This window comes from Syzygium oleosum, unplaced genomic scaffold (genome assembly GCF_021117445.2).
Source record: "Syzygium oleosum isolate NSW1041296 unplaced genomic scaffold, Sole_v2.1 Sole_v2.23, whole genome shotgun sequence".
NCBI classification, from domain to species: Eukaryota; Viridiplantae; Streptophyta; class Magnoliopsida; order Myrtales; family Myrtaceae; genus Syzygium; species Syzygium oleosum.
The window spans coordinates 5,353,178-5,376,065 of NW_026607507.1; the positions used below are offsets into that span (position 1 = coordinate 5,353,178).

The 22,888-nt window shown below is 48.2% G+C and overlaps 1 pseudogene; it reads right to left on the bottom strand.

The window, feature by feature from the left end:
• Positions 1-1,796: 1,796 nt before the first annotated feature.
• On the bottom strand, positions 1,797-22,888 carry LOC130134782 (GTP-binding protein At2g22870-like; annotated as a pseudogene).

Consider the following 22,888-nt stretch of genomic DNA (forward strand, 5'->3'; position numbering starts at 1 on the left):
ACATATTGAAGAGCAGACCTATAGCGTGGGAACACTTTAAAAAGATTTCTGATCAAGAAAAGGCTTAATTTTTATATTGTGGGGCCCTATTGGTTGTCCTAGTGGTTAAGAGACCAGTTCGATACATCATCATTTAACTAAATGTTAGGAAGACCCATATGTGAACATCATGAAAAGGCAGAAAAGTGCCTCAGGTCAACTTATTGGGATCGGTAGTTCTTTGGGTCCATGAAAATTTTACCAAGATGCTAGTTGAAAAGACCCGGCGGCCATGTTTATTCTTGGTGAATTACCTTTCAAGTTCATAGAAAATGAGGGATTTTGACGATTTGTGAATAGAATCCTGCCGAAATTTTTAATCCAATCACGTAACACATTGAGGCACGGCTGTTATGAGTTATACTTGAAGGAAAGAAGCAAATTGAAAAATTATTTTTCTAAGATATCTCTAAGAGTTTGTCTTACAAGTAACACATGGACCTCTTGTTAGAATTTGAGTTACATGTCACATTGCTCGTTTTGTTGACCATAATTGGAAGTTGCAAAAGAAAATTTTGAACTTTTGTCTAATCCCGGGGTCATTATGCTAAGCTTATAGGAAAATCGGTTGAGAAATGCTTAACTAGTTAGGGGATTAAAGGAGTTTTTTCTATTACCGTAGATAATGCAAGTTCAAATGACTTGGGAGTTTAATACTTGAAAAAGAGACTTAATTCTTGGAACTCTTTAGTATTGACAGGTGAATTACTCCACGTGAGATATTGTCCTCATATATTGAGTTTTATTGTGAAAGAGGGCTTGAAAGATATAGATGATTCTATAGTTAGATTAGGCTTGATTGTGCATTATGTGAGGTCTTTTCTTGCGAGGTTGCAACGGTTTAAGTGATCATGCCCATATAAATACGGCAACTCCAGTCCTATTAAGCCAGAACTGTCATAGATAGCTTCCCTCATGTAAGCTCCTGGAATCATTGGGCCTTCAGAGTTGCCACATTGATTGTTTTGTTTCTCTTTTCTCTTCCTTTCCGGTGTGTGTGCGGTCAATATGAACAAGAAACACTTATATTGTTCTTATATGTCTTACCTCGGTTAAAACCTGCCTTACATTTGGCTGTATTTGTATCTTGTGTTGCCTGCAGGGGTCCTTCTGGTTACTGTACGTGCTGAAGTAGTTTTTATGGAGTTCTGCAATTAGTTTGTTTAGACTTTAGAGAATAATTTCAGCTCAGTAGTCTCTACCTAAGTAAAGGATGAAAATCTTTTTCCTGAAACGGCACAGAAATCTTAGTCTCTACCTATCGTTTATGCTGCTTTTACCTTTCTATATGCTACAGAAAAAAATCGAAACACAAAACCCGACCCGATGACTTGAGCTATATGCAGTGCGGGTCGCGTCAAGCATACTTCCATTTCGGTTTGAGTATCATGGAAACCCGAATTGAATCGAATCGTTTTCACCCCTATTGCTCACATGGATTTAAGGTACCAACTTTTAGGGGTGTGCAATAGGAACCACCCGAACTGGGGACTACTCGGACCGGATTGAACCGACTGATTCTGGGCGGATCCTAGGGGTGCCGTTCTGGTCCCCAATTACAAAAAATTGGAACCGGTGACGGGCGGTCTAGTTCCCGATTTTAGGGTGGGAATTGGACCAATTGGACCGGATTGAATTTTTTTATTTATTTCTTAAAGAACAACTTAGTGTAAAGTGTAAACCTAATAATTAGCTCTCTCCTTGTTCGCCTCTCAGTATCTCACGCCTCCTCTTTCCCTCTCTTTCTCTCTTGACTCTCAGCAGTGACCCTCTTTCCTTCTCAGCTCCTCACGGAAGGCCGACATGCTCTCCACGATGTCGGTGCCACCCGCGACCTCCACGACGTGGGAGCGAAGGGTGTTGGGGCTGTCCCGGGTTATGATGATGGGGGCCTTTGGCTCGTTCTTATAACCCGCTGGCTGCCCCCTTGGCCTCCTCGACACCTCTATACCTCCTCCTACAACAACTTGTTTCCCATTGGAAGTGGGGGAAGTAGCAACGGCGGAGGTGGAGGAGTAGTCGTCGCGATCCCGTTTCAGGCAGTGGCCGAAGCTGCTGTTGTTACTGAGGTTGTCATCCTCAGAGTTCTGCTGGTGGTGGTGGGATTGGAATTTGTGACATTACGAATTTTGGCCCATTTTTGGGATTTATAAAACGGGTATTTCGTCAGTGCGCTTATAGTAAAAATCTCGCCCGGGAACTGATCACTTCCGGTTATTATTTTTAAACCTTGAGATTTCGCTAGAATCGCATTCGATCGAATTTGGCCGTTATTTAGACCCTGACCTTGGCAGTCGATTTTCGAGAGCTTCGGGACGAAATAAATTGGACGGTGTCGATATTATTGTGGCCAGCGTCGAGGTGATTAGGAATAGTGAGAAAGTGGATTTTTGGACCGGGTGCGAATTTGGACTGGTAGACCTCCCTCGTAGTGTGTTTCGAGTTATTTTATTTTGGCCCGTTGTCTTATATTATTGTTTGGGATTTTTTCGGGGACAGTTAGATCTTTTTCCTGGTTTGAATCGCGACAGTTAGAATAATATTTAGTTTGAACCGTGTCCGTTGGTTCGCGCTCGAGGATAAATATTAGCTTTTTCTTTCTCTCTCCTTTCTCCTCTGCGCCGCGCCACCCACCCCCGTGCAACGTCCCCTCTGCGCACGTCTCTCTCTCTCTCTCTCTCTCTCTCTCTCTCTCTCTCTCTCTCTCTCTCCTCTGTGCCGCGTCTGCCCCCCCTTGCGTGCACGTCCCCTCCCCCATTAAGCCATGCAGACCCATCCCTCTCTCTTTTCTCTCTCCTCCTTTTTCCTTTTCTTTTCTTTCTTCTCTTCTTCTTCTTCGTTGTTCCTCGCGGGCGTCCGGGTTCCCGCTCCGCCGTGCCCCGCTCGCCGACCGCCGTTCGACGGCCGTTCCGCCTCCGTCCAACGCCACCCCACCAGCCCGCCGATGCCGCCGTCCTCCCCGCGCCGTCGTCGCGCAGCCGTGTCGCCCGGTAGCCTCGCCCGACCCTGCCTTCTCCTCCTCCCGAACGCGTGAGCTCGGCTCGCCGCCACTGCCTGTCTCGGCCCGGCGTTGCCCGGCCCGGCCGCCTTGCTCCATTCTACGCATCCCGGCTCGCCGCCGCGGAGCTCGGCCCGTCGCCTTCGCCGCTCGTTTGTTCGTGCACACGGGAGCTCGCCGACTGAGCTCGGCAGTCCCGTGCCGTCCACCGCGGCTAGCTGCGAGTCGTCGCCACGTCGCCCGGCCGTCCCCGTCGTTGCTGCTTCGCCGGCCGGCTCCTCCATCGCCCGGCTCGCCCGGCCAGCTCACCGCCGGTCCGCCATCTCTCCCCCTCAACCCCGATCCCTCTCTCCCTCACCCTCACCCTCACCTCCCGGCTCACTCTCTTTCTCCCCTGTTCAGCTCACCGCCGCTCATCGCCGCCGCGTCGCCGTCGCCGCCGGTCGCCGCCCGACCAGCCAACCCAGGCCGTAGCCGGCTCGTCGCCCACGCGACCAAGCCGCGCGCCCGTCGCCGTGCCCGTTCCCGAGCCCGTGGCCGAGCCTTGTGCCCGTGGCCGAGGGCTGTGCCCATGGCCGAGCGCCGTGGCCGAGCTCGCCCGGCGCCGTGCCCGTCCGACCCGGGCGCGTCGCCCGTCCGACTAGGCGCGTCGCCCGTCCGTTCGCCCGTGCGCCCCTTCTTGGCACGCCGCACGGCCACCGCGCCAGCGCGCGCCAAAGCGCGCGTCCGGCCATTGTGCCCGCGTTGGCCGGCCACCGCGCCCGTTGGCCCGTGCCCGCGCCTAGTTCGGCACTGTTCACCCGGGCCATTTTAGGCTCGAGCCGATTTTCTCCGGGCCAAAACCAAGTAAGTGACTTCCTAAACCCTACCTAGTACTTTGGGTATTTTTAGACTTGTTTAGGGTGAAATTTAGTACCGGCTTAGGACTTTAATTAGGTGTGGGCTAATTAGACTGATTGTGCTTAATTGGTGAATTATTGTGGCGATAATTGTGCGGCTGATTTAGTGATTTACTGAGATAAATATGCCTGACTGAATGGTTGTGGCGCTTGTGGGTGAATTGAATTACTTGAATGTGCCGACATGAATGTCGGGTCGGTGGACTGATGTGGGGAGCATGAATTGAGTTGACTGATGTGGCGTGCTAGATTGACATTGGTGAAAGGGTGGTGATTGAAATTGATTTATATGACTAAGAGCATGGTGAATTTTGTATTGTGGTGCATGTGCATGAGAAAAGCCCGGCTTGATCGAGGGCGACCGAGCGCAGATGGCGGGTCGTGGGAAAGTGTGAAATGTCCGGTGAGGGACGAAGCCCGGCTTGATCTGAGGGCTGCCAACCTGAGGCGTGGTTACGCGGGTGTGGCTAGAAAGGCAAGTAAGGACCTGAGGCGTGGTTACGCGGGTCGAGAGAAATGTCCTGAGGCGTGGTTACGCGGGACGAAGCCCGGCTTGATCTCGGGGCCGCCAACCCGAGGCGTGGTTACGCGGGTGTGGCTAGAAAGGCAAGTAAGGACCCGAGGCGTGGTTACGCGGGTCGAGAGAAATGTCCCGAGGCGTGGTTACGCGGACCGAGCCCGGCTTGATCCGGGGCGCCAACCCGAGGCGTGGTTACGCGGTGTGGCTAGAAAGGCAAGTAAGGACCCGAGGCGTGGTTACGCGGGTCGAGAGAAATGTCCTGAGGCGTGGTTACGCGGGACCGAGCCCGGCTTGATCTCGAGGGGCTGGCTCGAGGCGTGTTGACGCGGGCCGTGTGAAAGGACTCGGGAGGTCGTGAGAAAGTTGCTCGGCCACGCATGCGAATTGAGTGTGATTGAATTGACTGGTTGAATTAGTTGGAGTGATTGAGTGAAAGCGTGGTTGGTGTTTGAGCGACTTGTGATGTGCTATTTAATTAATATTATTGCCTTATCACGTGACGACTAACGTGTAGAGTTGGCATGGACTTGATGACGAGGTAAGTACAATTATGCGAATTTTATATGTTATGGGGTAGATTGCATGTATGACTTGACTGGGTACGCATTGGCCTACGTGGGGTTTAGGGGGTTGCTTATTGAGACTCGTTCTCACGGTTATTATATAACCATTTCAGATCCGCGACCGTAACCGATTCGGAGACGCCGCCAGAGCACCACAGGGATTGAAGAATAGATCATTTACCCTGTCTTTTGAGTACCTTTTGTAGAGGAGATAAGTTTGTCAACCACCGCCCCCTTTTGAAAACTGTGGTTCTAAATTGGTAGCCCGAGTTATCGTTTTGTATAGTGACTATTTTATGATGGTATGCAATTATTGTTTCGCACTATCCCTTTGTCGTTGTTTATTGTCTGGGTTAATTAGTTTCGCTTCCGCTTGCTTTTATTGTTGGGTGTTTCATTTGGGTCGGCGACGCGTCCTGGGACGTCGCGTTCAATGATCGACCACCAAGGGATGACCGCGCGCTCGTAGGGTGCGGGGCGTGACATCCCCGTTGATTTGGTATCAGAGCAAGGTCAGCTCGAACCAAGATGGTCGAAGCCTGGAGTGATAAGGAGCGATGACTTTGGGGTAGACAGTTAAGGAGATTTGTGTGCCATGCGTACCCCAGACTGTATGATTGTGATCGCTGAGTGGTTTTTATGCAATATTATGTGAGGTGCAGGTGCGTCAGGACTTGAGGTAAGTGCATGAACTCTGTTGGTTGTGATTGGGTGTTGTTGTGGTTGGCTGCCTGCTTAATGAAATGTGTTGTGATGCACTGCCTAGGGCTTAGACTGGTGTAGTTGGCCTAGGTTTCTAATTCCTGCGTGGAATTTAGCAGGTGAGCCTTGTGAGGACCGGTAAGATGAGCGGTCGAGGTCGAGGTAGAGGTCGAGGTAGAGGTCGAGGTCGAGGTCGTATAGCCCCGCAAGCTGGAGTTGTGGGGATCCCAGTTGGATGAAGTGTGGAGGGTACTTGAGGAAGCGGGATTATTATCGGGTAGACGGACGGGAGAAAGGAGCGCGGCCACGCATTGCTGCGGTGCCGGTGAGATCATAGGGAATAATGGAAACCGGGGGAATAATGTGATTAGTGGAAATCCGGGTATAGTGCGAGTAAATGCGAACAGGCCGATGTCCAAGCTAGTTGAGCAATTTCTGAGGTTGAAACCCCCGAAGTTTGATGGGAGAGGCGACCCCGAGGCTGCACCAAGATGGGTAGAAGAGCTAGAGAAAGCTTTTGAGGTCTTTGGGGTGTGCGAGGAAGAGAAAGTGACGCTAGCGATCCTATCGGCTTGAGAATAATGCAAGTGATTGGTGGAGGGCCACCGGGGGTCAAGTGTTCCCCTGGATGCGCCCGAATTGGATTGTTTTTACCGAGACCTTCAATGGCAAGTATTTCTCGGAAAGTGCCCGAGAACAGAAATTGGCTGAATTTATGGGGCTCCGCCAAGGTCAGAGATCGGTAGATCAGTATGAGGCCGAGTTCGCAAGACTATCCAAATTTGCCCCTAGGATGGTGGAGGACCCGATGGACAAAGCTAGGAGGTTCCGGGATGGGCTGAAGCCGGACCTTCGCAGCCAGATGATCTCGTTGAACTTGAGAGGCTACAATGAGATATATGAAAGGGCTCAGGCAATTGAGCGAGATCAGACGGATCGAGCTGCCGCTTCTGGATCGCGGTATGCCCCGGCTAGGGACAACCGTCAACTGGGGAAAGGACCCATGACGGGAAATAGTCGCTTCGTTCCACCCGCTCGGAGGAATATCGGGAAGCCAAACCGTTACCAGAACGCCCCGTGTAGGTTGTGTGGTGGAAAACACGGGAATGGACCTTGCCCAAATAGGGGCGGAGCATGTTTTACATGTGGTGGAAGGGGCCATAAGATGAGAGAATGTCCAAACAACAAGCGGGCCGGGTCACTCGCACTGCGCCGCCGCCTCGGAATGGAAATCAAATTAGAGCTATCCAGCCGGCCACTCAGAATCGGCCGCCGGCCCAAGGACGGGTATATGCAATGGCAAGGAGGGAGGCTCGGGACGCGCCCTGGCGTGGTCGCAGTGCACGGTCTCTCTCGTGATCATGCCGCTTATGCCTTGTTTGATCCGGGCGTCGCATTCATTTATATCTCGAGCGTTCGTTGAATTATCCGGGATTGAGCCAAAATTGCTTGATGTTATCTTGTGTGTGACTACTCCATTGAATGATAAAGTGCTGATTACGTTTGGGTGTCCCGATTGTAAAATAGTGATTGGTGATAGAGAAGGAAGGATAGATTTGGCGGTATTATGTATGCATGACTTCGATGTGATTATTGGTATGGACTGGCTAGTCAAGCAGAGAGCTGTTATGGACTGTAGTAGCAGGGTGATCCAGTTTAATCCGACTGGACATCCTAGATTTGAGTTTGTGGGAAACCGAGGAGGAACCTCGATCCCCTGGATTTCATCGCTCGAGGTAACAAAGCTGTTGGATGAAGGGTGCCAAGGATTTCGGCAAATGTAATCGATTCGACATGGAGAGCCGAGACTAGAAGACATAGCCGTGGTGTGCAACTTTCCCGATGTCTTTCCTCGGGAATTGGGATCGCCACGATCGAGAAGTGGAGTTCGCGATTGAGTTAGCCCGGGACGGAACCGATCTCGAAAGCACCCTATAGGATGTCACTGTCGGAATTGAAGGAATTAAAAGTCCAAATGCAAGAGTTGTTGGACAAAGGCTTCATTCGCCCTAGTGCGTCTCCATGGGGAGCGCCAGTGTTATTCGTGAGGAAAAAGGATGGATCCTTGAGATTGTGCATTGACTACAGACAATTGAACCAGGTGACCATTAAGAATAAGTATCCGCTGCCAAGGATTGATGACCTATTTGATCAGTTGCAAGGGGCGTCGGTGTTTTCAAAAATCGATCTGAGGACTGGCTATCACCAATTGAGGATCAAGAAGGAGGACGTGCCGAAGTCGGCATTTAGGACGAGGTATGGACACTATGAGTTTACGGTAATGCCGTTTGGACTGACGAACGCCCCTGCAGCCTTTATGGATTTAATGAATCGGGTATTCAAGGAATTTTTAGATCAGTTTGTGATCGTGTTCATAGATGATATTCTGGTGTATTCAAAGAGTTCCGCCGAGCACGAGGTACATTTGGAAAAGGTTCTACGGACCTTAAGGGAACACGCACTCTACGCTAAGTTCAGTAAGTGCGAATTCTGGCTTCACCAAGTGGCGTTCTTAGGACATGTGATATCCGGAGAAGGAATTGCGGTGGACCCGACAAAGATTGAAGCCGTCACGAATTGGCCGAGACCGACAACGATGAACCGAGGTTCGGAGCTTCCTCGGACTAGCGAGGTTATTATAGACGCTTCGTGGAGAAGTTTTCGGCATTAGCGACGCCGTTGACGCGGTTACTAAAGAAGGAGATGAGGTTTGAATGGACGGATAAGTGCGAAAGGAGCTTCCAAGAATTAAAACAGAGATTGACGACCGCGCCAGTGTTAACGATCCCGTCAGGCCCGGGAGGATATGAGATTTACAGTGACGCGTCGTTGAGAGGATTAGGATGCGTGCTAATGCAACACGGGAAAGTAGTGGCATACGCATCGCGACAGTTGAGGCCACACGAGCAGAACTATCCGACGCATGACTTGGAATTGGCCGCGATTATTTTCGCTCTTAAGATTTGGAGACACTACCTGTGTGGGGAGAAATTTCAGATTTATACGGACCATCAAAGTTTAAGGTACTTGTTCTCCCAAAAGGAATTAAATATGAGACAGCGCCGTTGGATGGAACTCCTTAAGGATTACGACTGCGAGATTATGTATCACCCCTGGAAAAGCTAATAAGGTAGCGGATGCACTGAGTCGGAAATCGAGCATCGCGCATATGATGGTCAAGGAGTGGACTCTGTTGGAGGGAGTTCGGGATTCAGAATTTAAGTTTGAAGTGAGTCATGTCTTGAGTCTACTTGCAGCGCTGAGGATTGAACCAGAAATACAGACTAAGATTAAGACTTTACAATCGACGGACCCGGAGACTCAGAAGATTTTGAGTATGGATGCCACAAAAAGGAAATCGGATTTTCAGGTATCCGAGGATGGAATTCTAAAGTTCCGTGGACGGTTATGTGTACCCAGTGATACAGAACTGAAGGAAGAGATTTTGTCTGAAGCACACCGTAGCAATTACAGTATTCACCCGGGTAGTACGAAAATGTATCAGAACTTGCGACAGCATTATTGGTGGAACGGTATGAAAGTGGACGTAGCCAAGCACGTGGCCAAGTGTTTAACATGTCAGCAAGTGAAGGCACAACATTGTAAGCCGGGTGGTATGTTGCAGCCATTGGAAATTCCCGAGTGGAAATGGGAACACATCACGATGGACTTTGTAATGGGATTACCGAGAAGTCAAAGGGGTCATGATTCGATTTGGGTGGTAGTCGACCGATTGACAAAGTCAGCACATTTTCTACCTGTACGAAAGGACTTCGCCTTGGAAAGGTATGCCGAGATTTACGTGCGACAAATAGTCCGTCTGCACGGAGTGCCAGTGACAATCACTTCAGACCGGGATCCTAAATTTACTGCCGCCTTTTGGAAAAGTCTTCATGCGGCATTAGGAACGAAGTTACAGTTTAGCACGGCCTATCATCCCCAGACGGATGGCCAGTCTGAAAGGACGATTCAGACCTTGGAAGACATGCTGCGAGCATGTGTTTTGGATTTTAAGGGTGGTTGGGAGGAACAGCTACATTTGGTGGAATTCGCCTACAACAATAGCTACCAGCAAAGTATCAGAATGGCACCATTCGAGGCACTTTATGGCAGGGCTTGCAGAACACCGGTTTGTTGGGATGAAGTTGGTGAGAGGAGCATCACAGGTCCCGAGTTGGTTCAGCAATCAGTCGAAACAGTCAAGATAATTCGGGATAGGCTTAAGACCGCTCAGAGCCGCCAAAAGAATTATGCGGACCGGAGACGTAGGCCTTTGGAATTTCAAGTGGGGGACCACGTTTTCCTCAAGGTATCGCCTATGAGAGGATTATCTCGGTTTGGTAAGAAAGGGAAGTTGAGCCCGAGGTACGTGGGCCCATTCGAGGTCTTAGAGAGAATTGGTACCCTGGCCTACCGTCTCGCGCTACCACCAAATTTGTCTCAAGTGCACAACGTATTCCACGTGTCAATGTTAAGAAAGTATGAACCGGACCCGACCCACGTGCTGAACTACGAAGAGATAGACATGGACGACAGAGTGTCGTATGTGGAAAAGCCAGTTCGGATCGAAGACAGAATAGAAAGAGTGCTGCGGAACAAGAAAATTCCGATGGTCAAGGTGATTTGGGAGCACCATGGAACTGAAGGTGCGACGTGGGAAAGTGAAGAGTTGATGCGACACCAGTACCCTCATTTGTTTGAATAGTTGGGTTGAATTGTAAATTTCGAGGACGAAATTTTTGTAAGGGGGGAAGAGTTGTGACATTCCGAATTTTGGCCCATTTTTGGGATTTATAAAACGGGTATTTCGTCAGTGCGCTTATAGTAAAAATCTCGCCCGGGAACTGATCACTCCCGGTTATTATTTTTAAACCTTGAGATTTCGCTAGAATCGCATTCGATCGAATTTGGCCGTTATTTAGACCCTGACCTTGGCAGTCGATTTTCGAGAGCTTCGGGACGAAATAAATTGGACGGTGTCGATATTATTGTGGCCAGCGTCGAGGTGATTAGGAATAGTGAGAAAGTGGATTTTTGGACCGGGTGCGAATTTGGACTGGTAGACCTCCCTCGTAGTGTGTTTCGAGTTATTTTATTTTGGCCCGTTGTCTTATATTATTGTTTGGGATTTTTCGGGGACAGTTAGATCTTTTTCCGGGTTTGAATCGCGACAGTTAGAATAATATTTAGTTTGAACCGTGTCCGTTGGTTCGCGCTCGAGGATAAATATTAGCTTTTTCTTTCTCTCTCCTTTCTCCTCTGCGCCGCGCCACCCACCCCCGTGCAACGTCCCCTCTGCGCACTCTCTCTCTCTCTCTCTCTCTCTCTCTCTCTCTCTCTCTCTCTCTCTCCTCTGTGCCGCGTCTGCCCCCCCTTGCGTGCACGTCCCCTCCCCCATTAAGCCATGCAGACCCATCCCTCTCTCTTTTCTCTCTCCTCCTTTTTCCTTTTCTTTTCTTTCTTCTCTTCTTCTTCTTCGTTGTTCCTCGCGGGCGTCTGGTTCTGCTCCGCCGTGCCCTGCTCGCCGACCGCCGTTCGACGGCCGTTCCGCCTCCGTCCAACGCCACCCCACCAGCCGCCGATGCCGCCGTCCTCCCCGCGCCGTCGTCGCGCAGCCGTGTCGCCCGGTAGCCTCGCCCGACCCTGCCTTCTCCTCCTCCCGAACGCGTGAGCTCGGCTCGCCGCCACTTTCTGTCTCGGCCCGGCGTTGCCCGGCCGGCCGCCTTGCTCCGCTCTCGCCGTCCCGGCTCGCCGCCGCGGGGCTCGGCCGTCGCCTTCGCCGCTCGTTTGTTCGTGCACCTGGGAGCTCGCCGACCTGAGCTCGACCGTCCCGTGCCGTCCACCGCCGCTGCTGCGAGTCGTTGCCACGTCGCCCAGCCGTCCCCGTCGTTGCTGCTCGCCGGCCGGCTCCTCCATCGCCAGCTCGCCCGGCCAGCTCACCGCCGGTCCGCCATCTCTCCCCCTCAACCCCGATCCCTCTCTCCCTCACCCTCACCCTCACCCCCCGGCTCACTCTCTTTCTCCCCTGTTCAGCTCACCGCCGCTCGTCGCCGCCGCGTCGCCGTCGCCGCCGGTCGCCGCCCGACCAGCCAACCCGGGCCGTAGCCGGCTCGTCGCCCACGCGACCAAGCCGCGCGCCGTCGCCGTGCCGTTCCCGAGCCCGTGGCCGAGCCTTGTGCCCGTGGCCGAGGGCCGTGCCCATGGCCGAGCGCCGTGGCCGAGCTCGCCGGCGCCGTGCCCGTCCGACCCTGGCGCGTCGCCCGTCCGACTAGGCGCGTCGCCCGTCCGTTCGCCCGTGCGCCCCTTTGGCACGCCGCACGGCCACCGCGCCGCGCGCCGGGCGCGCCGTCCGGCCATTGTGCCCGCGTTGGCCGGCCACCGCGCCCGTTGGCCCGTGCCCGCGCCTAGTTCGGCACTGTTCACCCGGGCCATTTTAGGCCCGAGCCGATTTTCTCCGGGCCAAAACCAAGTAAGTGACTTCCTAAACCCTACCTAGTACTTTGGGTATTTTTAGACTTGTTTAGGGTGAAATTTAGTACCGGCTTAGGACTTTAATTAGGTGTGGGCTAATTAGACTGATTGTGCTTAATTGGTGAATTATTGTGGCGATAATTGTGCGGCTGATTTAGTGATTTACTGAGATAAATATGCCTGACTGAATGGTTGTGGCGCTTGTGGGTGAATTGAATTACTTGAATGTGCCGACATGAATGTCGGGTCGGTGGACTGATGTGGGGAGCATGAATTGAGTTGACTGATGTGGCGTGCTAGATTGACATTGGTGAAAGGGTGGTGATTGAAATTGATTTATATGACTAAGAGCATGGTGAATTTTGTATTGTGGTGCATGTGCATGAGAAAAGCCCGGCTTGATCTGAGGGCTGACCTGAGGCGCAGTAGCGCGGGTCGTGGGAAAGTGTGAAATGTCCAGTGAGGGACGAAGCCCGGCTTGATCTGAGGGCTGCCAACCTGAGGCGTGGTTACGCGGGTGTGGCTAGAAAGGCAAGTAAGGACCTGAGGCGTGGTTACGCGGGTCGAGAGAAATGTCCTGAGGCGTGGTTACGCGGGACGAAGCCCGGCTTGATCTGAGGGCTGCCAACCTGAGGCGTGGTTACGCGGGTGTGGCTAGAAAGGCAAGTAAGGACCTGAGGCGTGGTTACGCGGGTCGAGAGAAATGTCCTGAGGCGTGGTTACGCGGGACTGAGCCCGGCTTGATCTGAGGGCTGCCAACCTGAGGCGTGGTTACGCGGGTGTGGCTAGAAAGGCAAGTAAGGACCTGAGGCGTGGTTACGCGGGTCGAGAGAAATGTCCTGAGGCGTGGTTACGCGGGACTGAGCCCGGCTTGATCTGAGGGCTGGCCTGAGGCGTGTTGACGCGGGCCGTGTGAAAGGACCTGGGAGGTCGTGAGAAAGTTGCTCGGCCACGCATGCGAATTGAGTGTGATTGAATTGACTGGTTGAATTAGTTGGAGTGATTGAGTGAAAGCGTGGTTGGTGTTTGAGCGACTTGTGATGTGCTATTTAATTAATATTATTGCCTTATCACGTGACGACTAACGTGTAGAGTTGGCATGGACTTGATGACGAGGTAAGTACAATTATGCGAATTTTATATGTTATGGGGTAGATTGCATGTATGACTTGTCTGGGTACGCATTGGCCTACGTGGGGTTTAGGGGGTTGCTTATTGAGACTCGTTCTCACGGTTATTATATAACCATTTCAGATCCGCGACCGTAACCGATTCGGAGACGCCGCCAGAGCACCACAGGGATTGAAGAATAGATCATTTACCCTGTCTTTTGAGTACCTTTTGTAGAGGAGATAAGTTTGTCAACCACCGCCCCCTTTTGAAAACTGTGGTTCTAAATTGGTAGCCCGAGTTATCGTTTTGTATAGTGACTATTTTATGATGGCATGCAATTATTGTTTCGCACTATCCCTTTGTCGTTGTTTATTGTCTGGGTTAATTAGTTTCGCTTCCGCTTGCTTTTATTGTTGGGTGTTTCATTTGGGTCGGCGACGCGTCCTGGGACGTCGCGTTCAATGATCGACCACCAAGGGATGACCGCGCGCTCGTAGGGTGCGGGGCGTGACAGAATTGGTGATGATGAGTAAGCTGTGGAGGTCTCGGCTGAGGAAAGGAAGTGGAAGAGGACGCCCATGTGCTGTTACTGGATCCATTTCTTTTCCTGGCTTTGCTTGCGGTAACTCTTTTGTGTTAGCTCAAAATACCACTTGATGAATTATTAAACTTTTCCACACAAATAATTTAGAATCCAAAACTGCCTTGTATCTTTTATTGTCGTCAATTCTTGCTTGAATGATGCTGGTGGGCATGAACTTCACTAGGGAGAGCTTTCTTGAGGATAAATCACGCTACGCCCACCAAATCTTGAGCTGAATTGAAGTGTCCTTTGAGTGAGATTGTAGAGCGGTGGTGATGGGGTTTGTTTTGCTTAGGTTTCTCAAGTGTCTTCCATGAAGTTGAGAGAGGAGAAGGTTGGCTTGTTGAAACTCCACCGGTTTCTTTGGACCGCTCAGGAATTGCATCGGACCGGTTGGTCTGGTTCCCGGTTCCAGAAATTGGGAACTGGTCTTCCTAGTCCGGTTCTCAGTTCCTAGGTGGGATAGGATTGGAGCAGATCGGAACTGATCACCCCAACCAACTTTCACTGTTCATATTCTTCTCAACAAATTCGAGGCACAACTTTCACTGTTCATCTTTTTCTTCGCCTTATTTTCAGATTCAAGGCACCAAATTTCACTGTTCACCATCTTCTACGCATGGTCTCACTTGGCCACGGCTTCATTGGTGCTCACCCGGCGCCACTTAGATCTTCGACTCCATGCAATCGACCTCCGACAACCCCGCCGCGACCTCGGCTCATCATTCTGTGAGCGTGTCACCGGGCTCCGGTGACCATAGATCGGGGGTCACCCGGAGCTCCCAAGACTCATCTTTGCCCTCGCGGATTGCCGAATTCAACGCCTGCGAGAATGACACCATCCCTTCCAAAAACCTCCTTCTCTGAAACGTCAAGCAACGGCATGCATTTCACACACTGCACATTCTCACCAACCACGTACACCTTGAACACGACACCACCGTGATTCACAAACTCCTGAAGCACAATTGGGCGACTAATCGCTCTCGCTAGCGACTAAAAGTTTCGCAATCCCCGAGAACGCCAAACCCTCATATTATTTCTCAATCGACAACCTCTTACTATCACAAACCACTATATGATTGGTGGTTTGAAATGACGACCCACTCAATTTCGAGTTCGAAACTACCCTGAGCATCAAGATTCGGTTGTGGAGCCCGTTGATCGCACCCGGCAAGCCCACAATCACCGCATCGAGATTCCTCGAGCTAAACCCATGCAGTTGGTGGCTTCGGTCCTCGTCGTGGAACTTGTGGGGGCGCAATCAAAGGACACTTGGTCAACAAGCAGGCGGCGAAGGTCCACCAAAACGGGGGACGAGCTCAAGTCGATAGTCATGAAGCTCGCCCGAGATCCGGACAGCTATGGAACGACGAGGTTGGGGATGGCCATGGTGGCGGCTATGGAGGAGCTTGACTTCCGGATCCGGAGTTCCTCCATCTCAAGCTTGACTTGACCTCAAAAGAGTCCCATGAGGACATCTGCAGTATTGAGATGCTTATGTGAACTGTGTTAAAAAAGTCCCACGTCGGAGAATTAGTGTGGTTTGGAGCGGTTTATACATCCTAGTTGGTATATAACTTATTAACTTAAGCTTTTGAGTGAAGGTAGGTTTGGCGTGATTTGTTGACAAGCTCGGACTTTGGTTCTTTTTTAGTGATGTTTCCAAGTGAAGGTATCGAACTTCTACTATGTGCTTCCAATGAATGGTAATAGAGCTGATAGTTGATTAATGCTATACCCCCAATCTATTCGAATGTTTGATGAATATCTCAAGAAGTGAATCTCATGACCAATGTGGTTTCTAAGTAGTGGGCCCTATGGTGTAGCAACATGATTTTGATAGTACCCTCATGGTTCAGTCTAGTTCGATCTAGAGAAAAAGAGTATGGTTGAACTTAGAGTGCAAATTTCAGATTTTAAACAATCTTTGGAAGCAATTGTGCAAGTGTGCAGTAGAATGTAATCAATAAAAGGAGCTTTAAGGGATGAGAAAATCTAAACACAAGACGTATAGTGGTTCGGCTTAGATCAAACCTACGTCTACTCTCTTACGCTGATAGCCAACTAATTGGATTCCACTAGATGATTAATTAAGAAATTACAATTACGAGTGATAACACTCAGTGTATGATAGATCTCATTATCTCACTCAATCACTCTTTCAGTACTTCTCTCAATATCATGAATTTTGTCACACAGAAGACAAGTATATATGTTTGAAGTTGTAGATTATGGACTTTGTCTCTTGCTTCTGCTCCTCGGTACTTTGGTTTCCTTTTATACTCCTCTATTTCTAGTTTAACCGTTGGATAGTCTTTGGGGATCGTCTTCCAATCTACCCATTGGTGTCGCGACCTTCCCGGAGGTGAACCACTAGGGGACGGCTAACGGATTTACTAAACGGGAACAAAGGTTCCTCTCATGAGACAATTGCTCGCATTTAGTGCAGACTCTCCCAAGCCCATCCGACCACAACTTGATGCTCGATTCAATCATGAAATTTATCTTACCTTTTAGAGCCAGCACTAATCAGTCTTTTATCGATTAAACACCCAAGTAAAATGTGGGAGTATATTTTACTTCTGCGAATCAGAGATTTATGAGTACGAAGACTTGGTTACACTAGATTAATCTAACGCCCTTTCGGTACCTTTTCTTTTTATTTCGAAAATATTTTACGTGCAGTCTTTATCCATTTTCACCCTATACCACTAACATATATGGGCTGATCATGCAGGTACGTACTCAGGAAAGTAGCACCCAATAATTAAACAATAAATATATTGCGGAAGATTTTAAGAACCTAAACGCACTAAGCAAGCGAAGCATATCTTTATCCATAATCACAAGATTTTTGCAAACTATTGCTTTAGAAAAATATGCAAGCCGAATGCATGATTGTCACGCATGAATGTGCATGAAATTATGACTAATTAACGTGCAATCTATACTAATTTTTCTATTTTTTTATTATTATCATGTCTAATTTAAGAAATAAAACATGGATAAATTCTAGAGTTATGTATTAAAAAAATGATTTATATGAACTAATTACTAGATGACGTGCAAGAATGCTATGCATGCTATGAGCCTAATCAACTTTACACCTACATGCAGGCTCCATGATCCTAATGACAATTTATTTGATTGATTTTTGTTTAATGAAAACTAAGGATTACCCTAAATCTACACACATTCTAATTAACACGTGTTGACCTAACTATATAAAAAATTAAAAATATGAATTACGAATATGTCCTATATACGCGATAAGTAATAAATTTCATTGAGCTTTAAAAATGTGTGTTATTCACAAGATTCATCAACAACCAAAATTCATAAAATATCATGCACAAACTGGATCAAGGAGTCACACTAAGATAATATTAAGGGTTTGACCTTAGTGTCTAAAGGTCCAAATGCCATAATATATCTTGGTTAATGCAAAAATAAAATAAAAAATACAACTATATAACCTAAGGTTTTACTTACTAATGACATGTAGTTAAAATCATGTACTGACAATCCACGAATTAAAACCGACCTCACCCTCACCTTGGTTAGAGTTAACCACAAGAAATTGATACCGAAGACACAAAATCGTGGAAAGCAACCGGAGGTATGCAACAACAGTGAAAAGCAATGACCGGCAGCAAACAGTAGCAAACAGCAGCAACGGTGGCGCAACAGCAATTGCGAACAACAAACAGCAGTGATGAATAGAAAACAACGACGAACAGCAACAACGCAGCAATCAGCAGCGAGCAGCGATGATGAGCAGCAGCAGCGAGCAGCGATGATGAGCAGCAGCAGCGGTAGCGGCGAACAGTGGCAATAAGGACGTAGCAGCAGCGAACAGCAGCAAACAGCAACGAACAGCAGCAACACAGCAGCGAACAGTGACGAACAACAGTAAACAACAGCGAACAGTGACAAACAACAGCATGCAGCAGCAAACAGCAGCGAACAACAGCGACATAATAGCAATTAGCAGCAAGAGCGACGCAACTAGGCTCACAGGAACAAAGGAATTTGCTACAAATCACTGAGGAGAGGGATGTGGTGGAACAATAGCCACAGAAAAGAACTCTTTTGTTTCTCACCTATTTTGATCTCTCTCTATTACGAGCTCCCCTCCATGATTTCTTGCTATTTCAATTATGCTCGTGCGTTCCTTCATTGAATTTGTTTCACATTCGCTCAATTAAAATGCATGTGGGTCTAATGCTTATGAGAAATGCAATTTGATTGATGTTTTTTCGTTTAAGAGTCGGGATTGACCCTTAATTTTTTTATGCAATAAATGACTAAACATGTCGCCAAAATTTAGGTGTCAACAGTTGGACGGATCTGTATTAAGAAGATTGAGTACCATTGAGGGACAAAATCTGAATCTCCGCTGATTTTGATCGCCCATACAACAAAAGTCTTGCTTTCCATAAGTAGAGTTTCTCCGTTTATAAAGTGACTTTTCTCGAGATTGATTTGCCAATCATTTAAAATGTTTTGTATATTAAACTATTGCAAAAACAATCTTTAAGATTGAGTTAATCAATTCATTCCAAATGTGAAATCCGAACCAAATCACTAGCCATTATATACGTTCTGAACTTGTGTCACGTTTTGAACTTGTGTTATGTTCTGAACATTGTTACGATCTGAACTTGTGTTAGGATGGGAACATAAGTAGTTCTCTAAATCTGAAGTTCTTCATCTCTAGTATAAAGTCTGAACCTTTTTTATTTGAAGTAAATTCCACAATTTGAGTAGGATTAAGATTACCATATTCTTCTCTTCCAAGAATAAGTTCCTGAATCAAAATACTTCAAGGCATTTATTAGACTTATAAGAAACACATGGATAGTTTTGTCAATTTCAAAATTTATCAAGAGGTTTTCTCAACATAACAAACTTAACATTGAGCTCACACGTGAGAGGGAGATTGTTGAAAAGTCTTACGTCGAAGAATTAATGTGGTTTAGAGCAGTTAATATATATTAGTTGGTCCATAACTCATAATTTAAACTTTTGAGCGAATGTATGTTTAACTGGATATGTTAACGAGCTTGCACTTGGGCTCTCTCTTGGCAATATCCCCATGTGAAGGTATCTTGATTCTGCTAGGAGCTCCACTTGACAATCATGGAGTTCGTTGTTGAGATCTGGATAGGGACAGTCATGGACACATTGAGTTGGGGACGACCATGGAGCTCGACTTGACAACGGTGAAGTTGGACAATCATGGAGTTCATTGTTGTGATCTGGACAGGGACAGCCATGGAAACAATGAGTTGGGGACGGCCATGGAACTCGACTCAACAGCTGTGGAGTTGGCCAGACAGTTGTCATGGGTGGAGTTTGACTAGATTCGGATAAGGCGTTGCACAATGAGGTTGGGGTGATGAACAGCTAATGTAAATTAATTGATGACATGGAATCGCCACATCCAATCTCTGCTGGTGACTTTGGACGGTTAGTTAATGGTGGTTAGATTTGGGGGCTGTAAGTGAAAATTATAGATTTTTTACGAGATAAAAAAAGTTCAAGCCAAAATTAGAACTCAACCTAAAGTTGGTGCACTTTTTAAGAAATTAGGATTGAAAAGATGGAACGGAGCGCTATTTTTATGGGAGAGTTAACTAGCAAAACTAATCCTTTAGCTCGAAGAATCGTTTTAACTGTTTATTTTCATTCTACTCCTTCCATGGAACTGGGAGCAGCAATGAAAAGTATAGCATGAAGACTTTTAAGAATGTACAAATTTACTTCTTCCACATCACGATCATATCAAAATATGGAAACTAGAGGAACAGAAAGACCGTAAATTGAAGACGGAATTCCCAGCGTCTACATCTTAGCTGAAAGAATTACTACCTTGGCGTTTCCAAAGTGACAGGTAAAAAAAGCCTAAACCATTTAAGCCCAATTAATCAAGTTTTGGAAGCTCGTCAACAAGTTGTGATCCAACGATTTTTCAGTTCCCCAATCTAACAACTTCCAATCGGCTTACCTCACTCAATTAGTTGGAGCATTCCAAGAAACAGGACTTCCATATTAGCTCCCATTCTGCGATTTGTTGCATTTATAAGCTGCCAGAAATTTAAGCAAGCCAAAAGCCAAGTGCTTAGAGCTCAACCATAACCCGGAAAATCCACAATATACCAACTCTTGCTCACCAATAAGTGATTGATAGGCCGAGTCTTGCTTGCAAAATACATCAATCAATCAGCCTATCCCTCGCAACGAAAGCAAAACCATACGAAACAGCATCATTTGGCGACAACTACAAATACGGGAAAAAAGGACCTGGTTTCTTGATAAGCATTGATAAGCGACCGACCCAGAATGGCAAACTTGGGCCTCCCATCTTTGGGATAGTCCTTGGCTCTCCCACTGCTCTTGTCTTCACGACCTCCACTTCCTTAATCTGGGCATGACCCGCGTAGGGTCCGACGTTGATGTTCGACCCGAGAAGCACCATGTCTTCGGAGACCTCGGCCTGATCGACCCCGGGCGGGATGAAGAAAAATTTCCGGATGATCCCGGCCTAGTGTGAGGCTGATGGGCTCACGGTTTTGGAAGCGGAGGCATGGAAGCTTGGGCCGTGGTGGGTGCGCCACGAGAGAGGAGGGGGTCTTGAGAGAGAGCGAGAAGAGTGGAGCATTCGGAGATGGCCGAAGTGAGGGTTGAAGAAGAGAGGTCGAGTGCAGAGTGTAGACAGACGATTTGCTTTGCTCAAAGGGGCAGCTGAGGATGCGAAGAAAAGAGAAGAAGAAGCGAAGAGGGAGAGGGAAAGAGAGAGCGTGTCAGTGAGGAAGCCTGCTTTCTCAACGGAGGGGGAAAGAGAGAGTATAAGAGAGAGAAGAAGGAAATTTTGAAAACTGACTAGTGAGATCCATCTAGACAAGTGGCGATTAGTGAGTAGAGTGGCTAATGGTTGACATGGAAACCCAATTATACCCAATATTTTCTCACTTTTCTAAAGCAATTTATGGAGTGATACAGTATCTTTTCACCTCCCATCAATCCGCATCACCTAAATCCGAGAGGCGTGTGTTCTATTTCGGTCGACACATCGAATCATTAACAGTACTATAAATGGAAGCTAAAAGGGGGACTTTTAGGGCTGGAAGCCAAACTTTATGTTCGTTATTGAGATACTTGAAAATTCGGATAGAACCTGACTTTATTATTAGTAGATGTAATTTCACTGAGGGTTGATTTGGGGACTCAGTCGACCTTGGATCTCTGGGTTGATTCGAGGTTCATTGCTGCAAGCGTCCAGGGCGAACGTCCCAGGTTCATGGGGACACTGCAAAATCAATTCCACATCTCTTACTTTCACTTGCGATGTTTCTCCTCAACAAACTGTTGCGACCTTCTTCGAGGTGAAACACTAAGGAAAAGCTAATGAATTACTAAGTTAAAGACATAGAGTAGATTGTCTTGAACAAGAAGTTGGAATCCAATGATTTTTCAATTTCCCACTCTTAATAACTTCGAATCGACGTACTTCATTCAATTAGGCTGCGAATGATAACCATTCTATTTTTCTGTTCCTGGGAACAGGTTTGAAACAGAAATCCATTTGGTAATGCAATTTTTTTTTCTATTTCTGGAACAAATTTTGATTTCAAAAATAGGTTTGGAAAAAAATTGAAAAGTAAAAATTTTCTATTTTTCTATTTCTGGAACAGAAATGAGTAATAAAAATTTTTCTCATCGCTCGCCCTCACTACTAGCTGACCGCCCACCACCAGCCGCTAACCGTTTGTCACCTCCTGCCGCCGCCTTGCCGTTCGCTGGCCGCTGTCTCTTGCTGCCACCCAACATCGGCCGCCGTCTCCCGCCACCTGCCTCGCACCGCCATCTGCCGCCTCCCGCTGCCGATTGTCGCCATCGCCCGCTGCCGATCGCCGCTCGTCGCCCGCCTCCGGCCGCCGCTCGATGCCGGCCACCTCCCGCCACCGTCCTTCGTGCCGACCACCTCCCGCCACCATCCTTCGTGCCCCGCCTCCCGCCACCATCCTCCGCACAGCGATCGCCGTCCGCCTCCCGCTGTTGTCGTCCACTGTCCTCCGCCACCAACTACCTCCCCACCGTCCACCGCCTAGCCATCCGGGAGGGAGAAATTTTGTGCCATTATCAAACGAATTTTTATTTGGAAAATAGAAATTTTGTGTCGTTATTAAACGCGTATTTTTGCTCAGAAACTCTATCATGGAATAGAAATAGAAAATTGTATTTCTTGAATAGAATGGTTATCATTCAGGCTTAGTTGCAGCATTCTAAGAAACAAAACTTACATATTAGCTCACATTCTGCGATTTTTTTGCATTTATAAGCTGCCACATAGATGAGAAATTTAAGGAAATCCACAATGTACCAACTCTTGTTCACCAAGAAGTGATTTATAAGCTGAGTCTTACCTGCAAAATACATCAATCAGTCAGCCCATCCCTTGCGACCAAACTAAAACCATACGAAACAACATCATTTGGCGACAACTATAAATATGGGAAAAAAGGACCTGGTTTCTTGGATGTGACTGCAGCTTCCTTCTTCAGAACCAGAGTATTGATAAGCGAAGGCTTGCACACCTTAGACCGACCCAGAATGGCAAACTCGGGCCTCCCAACTTTGGGACAGTCCTTGGCCCTCCCACTGCTCTTCACCAACTCCACTTCCTTAATCTGGGCATGACCCACGTAGGGTCCGGCGATGACGTTCGACCCGGGAAGCACCATGTCTTCGTAGACCTCGACCCGATCGACCCAGTGTGGGATGCGAAAAACTCGGATGATCCGGCCGAGTCCGAAGGCTGCTTGGGCTCGCGGTTTTGGAAGTGGAGGCATGGAAGCTTCGGCCGTGGTGGGTGGGCGGCGAAAGGTTGATAGAGAGCAAGAAGAGTGGGGCATTCGGACATGGCCGAAGTGAGGGTTGACGAAGAGAGGTTGTGTGCAGAGTGAATACGCGATTTCGCAGTGTAATTGCCAT